This window comes from Suricata suricatta, chromosome 16 (assembly GCF_006229205.1).
Source record: "Suricata suricatta isolate VVHF042 chromosome 16, meerkat_22Aug2017_6uvM2_HiC, whole genome shotgun sequence".
Lineage (NCBI taxonomy): Eukaryota > Metazoa > Chordata > Mammalia > Carnivora > Herpestidae > Suricata > Suricata suricatta.
The window spans coordinates 14,651,231-14,662,883 of NC_043715.1; positions in this window are offsets into that span (position 1 = coordinate 14,651,231).

The window sequence follows — 11,653 nt, forward strand, 5'->3', positions numbered from 1 at the left end:
ATTAATTAACAAGATGGTCACCCACTCCACACATATTTTGCGTGCCAAAGCTATCAGTAAATGACTGGAAGTCTGTTCAGTGCCAGCTGCACATCTAGTCTCCTGCTCAGTCACTTTCAGCAGTTTGCGTGGGTGTTTTTTGCTCCATGTCTTACTCGGAGTTTCAGAGTGACACCACTGCTCAAAACAACTTCCTACTATTCCATCTCCGACGGCTCCACAATTAATTTCTCAACTAGCAGTTTAGTTTCAATGCCAATGAAGTAATTAGACCTTTAAGGTTCTTTACTGGGATTTTATCCTGTCAGTGAATGTGAAAGAAACAATAATTATTATTTAATATTTATTAAGTGTTTTCAGCGTGATCTGTAGATTCATAGATGTAACCTGCCTTATTGTTGAAGATGACAGCACAGTACAGTCAGGTGTGTCTTAGGAAGGTAGTCGGACAGTTGTAGAGGTCCCAAATGGGAACCCTTGAGTTCTGTAATGCTGCCATTTGTCTTGCTGCTCTTTCAAACGGTATATTTTGGGAGTTGGGAGGATCCTAATTTGTTATCCCTAAGCACATCTAAAGTTCGATTCCAAAATGGTAAGTTCCAGAGATGACATCCAGTGGTTTCTTGTATCAAACAGAAGGAGCTCTGAGGGCCGCTATCTTCTCTATCACTGAAAAAAGACTAATGGAATGGATTCAACCACAAATGCCGTAGGATGAAGACTCGAAACACTTTGACTCTCTCCTTCACCCCCAGAGACTGGTTCAGGGTTCTGAGACCAAGCTGCAGGGCTGCCTGCCAGAATGGTAGGGGGACGGGATCATTACTGGCTGCTGGGAGTGCCTTCCCTACCACGGGGGTGGGGGGTGGGTAGCGTGGCCCAGCGGCCACCCTTACTGGTGAGTGGCCTTCAGCCAGCTGCTTTATCATCCTGGCCTCAGTTTCCTCATCAGCAAATGGAAATAACAGTGGCTACCTCACAGGACTGTTTTGCAGATCAAATAAAAGAAATACATAGTAAATAATAGATGTTGTACTTATAATTAACATTATTGTAGCAGAAAAGGAATAGAGCACATAGTTCCTGTCTTGGGGTAGCTTACATAATAGCATGGTATAAACAGAAAACACATGAAACAAACTGGAAAACCATTTACACATCTACATCAAAATAATGCAAATTCAAACATGAGGGGCACCTGGCTGACTCACTCGGTAAGGGCATGTGTCTCTTCATCTCAGGATTGCGAGTTCGAGCCCCACATTGGGCATGGCTCCTACTTTAGAAAAATATTAGTGAAAAGCTAATGGTATCAGAGTGACTCGTGAACATGATCTGATGTAACTAGATTATAAACCCCCGAATGGCAGGGGGATGTCCATTCATCTTTGTATCCCCAGTATTTTCTGGCAAAGAACCTTGCATATTTTAACACTCAATATGTATCTGTTAAACGGAATTGAACTGGATTTCTCTGTAAATTTAGTAGAATCCTACAAAAATAATCAATGAAATAATTAAAGGGTGCACAGACAGGAGATGCGAGGGCCACCCGATTCAGCAAAGTGCTGGGAGCAACACCACAAAAACAAAACAGAAGCTCTTAGAAAGAATGGGCAGACAGAATGGAAGATTACTTGGCAGTAAAAAGGAACAAAGGAATGTTGTAACATATGGATTGATCTTGAAAATGTACTACGTGAAAGAAGTCAGTCACGAAAATCCAATACCGAATTATTCCTTTTTATGTGAAATGTCTACAATGAGATAATTCATACAGAAAAGAAGCAACCTAGCAGTTGGCTAGGGCTGAGGGAGCTTGGAGGGAAATGAGAGTGGGAATAAGTGCCAGTGGGTGTAGCGTTTCTTTTCGAGATGATAAAAATGTTTTAAAATTGAATGTGATGAGGGTTGTACAACCTTGTAAATATACCCCAAACCATGAAATTGTACACTTTGGGTAAATTGCTTGGTATGTAAATTATATCTCAATAAAGCTGTTAAAATTTTGTCTTGTTAAAAATTTTTTTGACATTTATTTATTTTTGAGAGACAGAATGGCAGGGGAGGGGGAGAGAAAGAATGAGACACAGAATCTGAAGCAGGCTCCAGAATCTGAGCTGTCAGCACAGAGCCCGATGTGGGGCTCAAACCCATGACTGCGAGATCATATCTGAGCTGAAGGTAGATGCTCAACCGACTGAGCCCCCAGGCGCCCCTAAAGCTGTTAAAATTTTAAAAAGAATGGGCCAGCATATTGAGCTATCCTCAATACTAAAAATGTAGGCATATGCCCTAAGATTTTTCGACTATATGTTTTACGACCTAAAGGCTTACAGATAATAACATTTACAGACTTTTCAATGGAATCTCTAAAATGTGAAACCCATATTTTTGTTTAAAATGCATGCAATGTTCTCAGATTCACACCATATATACTCTTCTAGGTATAATACATAGAAAGGTGATTGGCTTATCAAGATACAATTTATAGTAAATTACAAAATTCACTCACTTTTTAAGTGTATGTATATTTTTTACAACAAAAAAGAAATATGTTGTATAAAGAAGTACATACGTCAATATATCCTATTGGAATTATAAATTATTTTAATTTTCCACTTTTTTGTATCTCTGTATTTTCTATAATTTCTGCAAAGAATTTATCTGCCCTCACATTGGTCTTCACAGTCTTTCTGGGATTGCTCCTCATACCGTGGGCCCATACTCTCTAGAACAGGAAGAGAACCAGCCTCAGTGCACGAGATATGCTGAAGGGAATGATAAAAGCCTGGAGATCATCTCAGAGTCTCCTGAGGCAGTGCAGGGCCTGGTAGGAATGGCAGATGGCTTTTGATGTGTGTCCCAAATTGGATCCGCTGCAGGTGGCTCCCTAGACATTGTGCTGAGCAGGATGCAGGGGCTGCCTGGGGCTCAGTGCGAAAGAATGTCGGGATTGGTCAGTGGCATCTGCCATGGGCACAGCAATGAAGAGTAACGGCACACATGCCACGCTACTTCCCGTCCCTGGAAAAGGGGGGTGCCTCTTGGAATCAGCCTAGTCTCGTTCTGCCAGTCCCCCCGAACTCAAAACCACTTTTAGGTCTGACTTAAGTGCTGCGGTCTGACAACGCAGACTTGGAGGTCGGATCGGAATTCCTTTAAGTTCCTATGAAAAGATTCCAATCCTCGTGTGTTCCTTGAGTCAAATCCAGAGTTAATTCCCTTGATAACATTGGCCATGCTGGGGGCCTACCCAAAGATACAGGAACTTTCCATTTCCAGTGTTATACCAGTCAATAAACCGAAGAACGGAAAACTGGAAGGAATGGTGGCTAGGGCATGGACCCCGTGGGCGAGCAGCCTTCTGTGAATGATGGACGTGGGCTGCCGCCCCTGACAGACAGCTTTCCCTCCGAAGGAAGGTATTTTTAGTACATCCTGGGCACCAAGGAACTATTCACATGTTCCAAGGGATGATGAATTCATTTAAACAACAAGTCGAGACCCTGGATATCACTCCACTCCAGTCCAGTCATAACAGCTGACAAATATAAAATATAACATACTCCCTGTTAGACTTGCTTTTCCTAGTCTTCCATATGCATATTTAAGAATCTCATTCTATTCCTGGCTGTCAGAGATGGTGACAGTTGTGGGGGTTTTCTAGCTTTATCAAGGGAGATTATTTTTTTAACCCAAATTATTTTCCATTGTACATGTTTAAATCCATATTAAGTCCAGATTAATGCAGGAAGCAGCTTCAAAGGATATAGACTGAGGTGGGGGGAAATAATAATAAATGAAATTGCCAAGGATGGGGCGCATCTCAGGAAATATTTCCCACCTAGAGAAGAAAGTTGTTTGGATTTAAAAGATAGCTAAAGGAAATAGGTTTCCTAGGGATCGCTGTGGTTCCTTTCACAAACACCCAAACTTTGTATACAAACCAGGGCCTGGAGCACTTTTCTTTTTTTCACGATTGGAATTAATAATGCAGATAAACCCTAAATAAATCAGGATTAGTGTTAACCGAGTCTTGAGGTTTAGGATGCTATAGGAAAATGAAAAGAGAGAAAAAAATGGGTTGCTTTAAAAAAAGCTGCCTGGGCCACAGGGCAAGGTGAAAGGGGCGAGAGAGGGGAGAGGGGAATACAGAGAAGGGGAGACCAGCTGAGCTGAGTAATCAAAGACCTTCTAATCGCCGCAGCTCTGGAGATGTGTTCAAAGGCTCTTTCCTGACCACAGGCTGTGCAAGGTCACAAGCGAAATGCAGTGTTCTGGAAGGGGGAGGGGTGTCTGGGATTTTGGATGGTGTTACTATCAGGCGTTGTTAGGAGGAGGTCAACAGGAGTGTCAGATTTGAGCATCTCCTCAGGAAGCAGGTTCAACTTGCCGGCTGTTGGGGAGTGATCACTTCCCCTCCCCCCACACCCCACGTCCCAAACCAGTGAAGAATCTGGTTGTTCGTTTCAACCTGGGGAAACAATCCCCACAAGTTTCTCCCAGGCACAGGAATCATCTTGAGACAAATAAATGCACCTTGGGATGAATTTGAATGATACCATTTAGATTCTTTGATGTCTCTGAGTTGGGGTCACAGAATATAATCGCAACCCATTTATTCCAGACTCTGTCTACTCTCTCCTTCCCCTGACATGAGCTCTAAAGGCTACAGATGTAGAAAACGAAGTCCCTTTCCTCTGGCCTCCATTACAGGCTTAATTTTTATTTTTTTAGTTTATTTATTTATTTTTAGTAATCTCTATGCCCGATGTGTGGCCCAAACCCATGATCCCAAAATCAAGAATTTCATGCTCTTCCAAGTGAGCCAGCCACATGCCCCTCCAGGCTTAATTATTAGTAAATATCCCTTCTTTTTTTTTAAGTTTATTTATTTATTTTGAGAAGGACAGAATGCGCGTGAGTGGGGGAGGGAAGAGAGTGGGAGAGACAGATAATCCCAAGTAGGCTCTGCACTGTCAGTGCTGACTCCAATGCAGATCCCGAACCCACAAAGCTGCAAGATCACAACCTGAGCCAAAATCAAGAGCCAGATGCTTAACCGACTGAGCCACCCAGGCACTCCCCACTCTTAGTTCTTGGTAAAGAAAGAAGTATTCTTAACTCCAAATCACATGATTACAGAGATTTCAGCTGTCAACTTGAAGCTAGGGTTGAGGCTCTCCTTACAAGAGTATAAGCCTTCTCCCCACCTCTTGGCCCAAATTAACTCAGTAATAGCAAGCTTTCTCACTTCCCCTTGGCATGCTGAACTGCAGCCAGTTGGGTCTGTGTCCATGTGACTGGACTCCCTGCGGGGCCTGCTTCTGCCGGCCTCTCTTTGGTAAATGCATAGACCTCACTTTTGTCCTAATCTTCAAGCAAGCAGGCTGCTCTGAGGTTTTTCAGAATTTGGGGAGCTTGGAGAGATCACATCTCCCATCTGTTTCCTGTTCCGTTTTTCAACATTTCCTCTTCTCTGTCCTGCACCACCGACTGGGCACACACAGCCCCTGGACAGTCCGTCACTCCCTGTCTGTGAAACAACAAGAAGAGTTTGTGCTGACAGTTTATTGTCCTCCCAGGTCTGCCACTCAATCTCCCCCAAGACACACTATCATGGAAAGAAACTAGTGGCATGAGGGTGGGTGGCTCTTTTCTCAGCTGTGTATGTAATTCTTATGTAATCTCTGTGGCCATTTGCGGTGCTCTGCCGTAAGTTGAGTACAGAAAAGGCAACATACATTTTAGGCACTCCTGATAGTTACTATGGCAATCTGAGATTTTGGTAAGCAGAAATCCATGCTGGGGTAAAAGTATGAGTTAGGTCTAAAATGCTCAATCTTCAGCAAACTTCATAATACTAAAGATGGGTGAAGAATGGGGGACATGTGTGTAGTGAAGGTCATTAAAAAAAGATACTGAGAGGTAAGACTGTGGAAATAAAGAAGCATCAACACAATTCAAGCATAAGATAAACCAGGATTTTTTCAGTTGACATGTATACCCTTAAAAACAGTTCAAATTTCCTGAGAGTTGAACTATCACACATTTTAAGGTAAACAATCATTGGGGCTTCAGTGTTTAGTGGTCAATAGAAGGTATGTTGTTACTGCATAAAATTGCGAGCATCTCCCAGACACAAGGGCTCTTGTTTCCAAAGAGAAAGCTGAGTGGAAATAAAGTCCTCACCCCAATCCCTCAAGCCTCCATGTAGACACAACTGCCAGTAGTGACAAGATGCAGCCCATTTCAAATAGATGCTCGTGATAAAACAACACACACGCACACACACTTTAGATATGCTTAAACATACATATATGGACATATGTATATGCTCTCTAAAGCTTTATTTTCTGGTAATGCAAAAGTCAAATTCATTAAAAGAACTACTTGATAGGTAGTTCCAATTTAAAGAAGTGACTTTAGGGTATTAAAGAATTTAGGGTACTAAAAGAAAACTGGTTTTTTTTCTTTTTCTTTTTTAAAAAATGTTCATTTTTGAGAAGGAGAAAGAGAGAGAGAGAGAGAGAGCAGGAGCAGGGAAGGGGCAGAAAGAGAGGGAGACAGAGAATCCCAAGCAGGCTCTGAGCTATCAGCACAGAGCCTGATGCGGGGCTTGAACTCACAAACTGTGAGATCATGACCTGAGCCAAAATCAAGAGTTGGATGCTTTAAAAAAAAAAAAAGGAGTTGGATGCTTAACCGACTGAGCCACACAGGCACCACTCTTTTTCTTTTTAAAAGATAATCATTAGAGACAATGGACTAGATTGCAAAGCATACTGAAATGGATTTTCAGAGAACTCCCACTGCCACCATGAATCCTTCATTACTTCAAGGAGATGGTCCCTAAATAGGTAGGGTTCTCTTGATGGAAGTCTTTGCTCCTTAGCCTTTAGAAACCAAGAGGCCACCTTTCTAAAGCAGGGCCAAATGCGCCTGCCTCTGAAGTCTAGCCTTTCATAGAAAAGAAGACAAGTCATGAATGGGATTGCTCAGAAGCCCAACGGTGCTACGTTGTACCCCCCCCCCCCCCCCCCCCCAGTTTCCTTTCCTTACCCAACAGATAACGCAGAGTAACTCCACGTGTGTTTGGGTTGATAGTGGATGTTATGTCCTGGGTTTGCCATGACTGTTCTTCCTTAAAATGCCCTCTGTCATTGTCAAAGCTTTCATTGGCTCAGCTCTCAGACATGGGCTTTTGTCCTGGAAACAACAGTCTCTAAGTCCAAGTCAGACATCAGGGCTCATCACCAGTTTTCATTTTTGGTTGATGATCAATGTGGAGAAATTGATCTGGGGGATTTAGGGAAGTTTGGTAAAGAAATGGCCAGTCAATAATAACATTTTTATCAGGAAGAGATAACAATGATGCCACTTTCCTGCTTCCTCCTCACAAAAGGAGTGGAATGACCCATCTTTTAGCAGTAGCTCATTATTTCCAATTATACATAATTGAAAACAAGAAAGTTCTTAAAATTTGAACACTGGTAATTAAATTTGAATTGGATAGGATATTTGTAATTTTAAATGCTTGCATTCTGAGGGGAAAAAACTGTGTAATGCTGTTGGCCAAATAACCCTAGTCATTAAGATTCCTACGGCATTATTTAGTTAGTTGGCTTTTTATAACACCATGAGGTTTGCTGTGGGACGATGTAGAGAAAGCCACTGGCCTCACAAGGGCAGAAGCGTTTTAGAGAGGAGCTCTGAATGAGAGAAGCAGCCCCTTAAATTTCTACTGATGGTTGGCTTCAGCATTTCTGGACTCCTTAAGATCAAGGAACTGAGACAAGTTGAGGAAAATGAACAGAAATAACTGTTTTCATGAAGCCAATGGAAACCACGTTCAGATCCAGGAAAAGAAAAATGAGACAGGAAAGGGAGGGTCACATTCTTGAAGGAAATCGTGTGGTATTTTGGTAATCCTTTGTTGATGAAAAAAAAATTAACAGCGCATTAATTATGTCCTAAGAACGGGGCATTGCTGGTCTACATCTTCGGTCTTTCTGAGACTGAGCCAGCAGTTCAAGCATTACCACTCTGTGGAATGGAAATTTGGGCTTCTGTTCCCTGAAAGGGTCTTGGACATACACTGCTGAGCGCCTCTGACCCAGGCAGAAGTTCAGGAGATAGGAAGCTATTTTACAAGACAAGTAATGACAACCAGATAGTTTCGGATCTTTACAGGATTGGTAGCGTTCTGCCAATGCAGAGTAATGAAGCTGGATATGCCAAGAAAGAAATCTTTCTCTTTTCCCCCTCCCTTTCCTCCTCCCTCCCTGGCCTCCACCCTTTCTTCTCTCCTTCCTTCTCTTTCCTTCCCTTCTCATCCTTTCTTTTTCTCTCTCTCCTCCTTTTTAAAAGTTTGTAAAAATCAGTAATATATATTTATGAATTTCTTTCACAATAATTCAAATATGTACTTTCAGACAAGTGTAGCATAAGACCCTTACCTTGCCAGATCCTTCACATAAGATTAAGTGGAAAGTTGCCACTTTCCTTAGAGATGCAGGATATTTTAGACATATATTACTGTGGTAAAAATTGCCCCTTCCTTTTACCTGTGCTCTTGAGCAGTGCCTTCCCAGACTGTGGTCTAGCTGGGTGACTCTCTTTGACTGACGAGGCAATAGCAAAAGAGCCCTGAAAATGCTAGAACACTGAGGCTGGTTCTCTTGCTGCCCTTTGAAACCCCGAGGCCACCACGTGAAGGAACCTGAGTTATTCCATTGTTGGGTGAGAGTCACTCAGGTGACACGGAGCCCAGCTCCATGAGTGTGAGGCCCTTCTGGTTTATCCCTTGCAGTCAAATCAACTCAGACCAGGTGCATTGTCTAGTGAGAAGAGTGAGAAATGATTTACTGTTTTAAGCTACTAAGTTTTGGGGTGGTTTGTTACACGGCAAATGCTGTGTAACAGACCAGAACCAAGGCTCTTACTACTTTTCTCCTTTAAGCTTTATTATGAGGGACATAGTTCCTTAAACATAGGCATTAATTGCACTTATGATCACTATTACACAATGACCGCTCTCCCTTTCTGATTATGAATTTTATCAAGTTTTCCTGAGTAGTCATCGTGTTCATTTTTAAAGGTCGCTTCTCATGTGTTTGTGGACCAGTCTCCTGGGAAGCAATGCTGCTCATCCTTGCTCTCATGAGCAAGGGCCTAAGTACGAGAACTCCAAGCTGGGCTTGGGGAGATGGTTTTCCATGCCCTTTTCTCCTTCACTATACGGTCATTGTTTTCTAATCTCCGAAGCTGGTCAAATCCCTTTTTCCATCTCCATGTCCCTCATCACCACTATCATAATCACACTCACTAATTGTCTCTTTTGAGTTAGCAAAGCTCTTTTTGTGAGAGTAAGAAAGAAACAATATCGGGGCGCCTGGATGGCTCAGTCGGTTGAGCATTCGGCTTCGGCTCAGGTCATGATCTCACAGTTTGTGGGTTCGAGCCCCGCGTCGGGCTCTGTGCTGGCAGCTCAGAGCCTGGAGCCTCCTTCAGATTCTGTGTCTCCCTCTCTCTCTGCCCCTCCTCTGCTCCGCACTATCTCTGACTCTCAAAAATAAATTTAAAAATATTAAAAAAAGAAGAAAGAAACAATATCAGTATTGCTTTTCCTTTTTCAGTAAAATAGGAATTCTGGTATTGCATGCTTATTCTTTTGGGGAAAGGCTGTTTTGGGGGATGAATCCTAGACCCTCCAAATTGTTGTCTTATCTCTCGTCTTCTCTTGTCCAAATCCATTCTGGATTATGCTTCTATTATGCTATTGCTTCATTATTTATGTGTCATTTCATTACAAAAATGCTCACAGTAACTTTTTTTTTTATTGGATTAATCCTTTTATAGCACTGACCTCACTCAGCCTGCCACTCTCCTGTTCAAAGTGGTCCTCACACCCAATGGGTAAAATCCCAGTCCCTTAGCAAGGCATTTAGGCCCTTCCAGAATTTGATCTTACTCTACTTTGCCACTGGGCTTCTTTTTATTCCTTGCGTAAATAAACTTTAGCAGACTTCTCTGAGACAAATTTCCTCATTGTCTGCACCATATTCTTCCATTTACCTCTTTACAATTATAGTTACCTGTTAAGGTTAGGCCTGTGTAAACTCTCTCCTCCAAAAAGGTCTCCAACCACCTGGGTCCATGTAGCTGTTTTGCTCTTCTGACTTCGTGCAGCCCTGAGGTATCAGTCACTCATTTGTTAACGATCACACCCAGTATGTAGTTAGCTGTCATGCTTGTGTCTTTCAAGTCTTCTGGACTTGACTGTGTGCTCCATGTGGGAGAGGCTGTACTTCTTTGTATTCCCCAAAGTGCCTAGACAGTGTGTGTTTAAGGTTGGTGCATGATAAATATCTGGTAATGTGTTGGTTTCCAACCTTTGAGTGTAGTATTTCTTAAAGTGTTGTTCATGAACTCTTGCATCAAAATGACGTGGTTGATTGTTAAATATTCTGTCTCCTAGGCTTCTCCTCAAAGCTACTGAACTGGCCTTTCTGCTGCTAAGAACCAGGAACCGCACGGTAAACAAGCTTCCCAGGGGACTCTTGTGTTCATAAAAGTTTGAGAATCCCTCTTTTACTACAGGTTCTCAAGTGAGAAAATGCAATCCATACATTGCTTGGAAGAATCCTTTCTTTATGTAAAACTTAAGAGATTCTGAACTTATTGAAACTTCTAGGATTTAGAACGATGATTTTAGACTGGGGGTTGGGGTAGTCTGCCTCTGGGGAGAAGGGTTTGAAAAGACAGATTTAAGATGATAATATGATTAATTAGAAAAAATGCAGTTATTCTTATGATATAAATTACAGGAAGGTGGAGCATGATGAAATCACCTTGCTGATGTGATGTGCAAACAACTGTAAACTAAACCATAAGCTTCATGATCCCAAGATGTTATTATCCCTGATGTCCCCGTGTCCAAGTTAATATGTAGCACACAGTAGGCCCTCAACACATAGTTATTTACTCTGAGTAATTCTTACAACTAACTGGAGTTTATAAATGAAAGTTATGTATATAAACCCTTGGTAAGTACATTTAAACATCATGGATATACAAACAACTAATAAATGATCTACTTTTAAAATATATCTGCACATGGCATATTTTTTTGTGTTTGGAATTTGTAAACTATAAACTTCTAGCTTACATCAAGGGGAAAAAGTTATATATTACAGATTAATTTTTGATGAGGATAGCTAAGTTAATTGATGTTTTAAAAAAGGAAATGTCTTGAAAAAATATCTTCTTTGAGGGGGTGCCTGAGAGGCTCAGTTGGCTAAGCCTCTGACTTTGGCTCAGGTCATGATCTCACAGTTTGTGAGTTCAACCCCCTCTTCGGGCTCTGTGCTGACAACTCAGAGCCTGGAGCCTGCTTCAGATTCTGTGTCTCCCTCTCTCTCTGCCCCTCCCATGTTCACACTCTGTCTCTCTCCCTCTCAAAAATAAATAAATATCAAAAATATTTAAATATTGTTTCTTTATATATGGTATATATAATTTATATACCATAAAATTCACCCTTTTAAAGTGGTTTTAGTGTGGAGTGACGGGCACCCTCCTACACTGTTTGTGGGAATGTAAACTGGTGCAGCCGCTCTGGAAAACAGTGTGGAGATTCCTCAAAAAA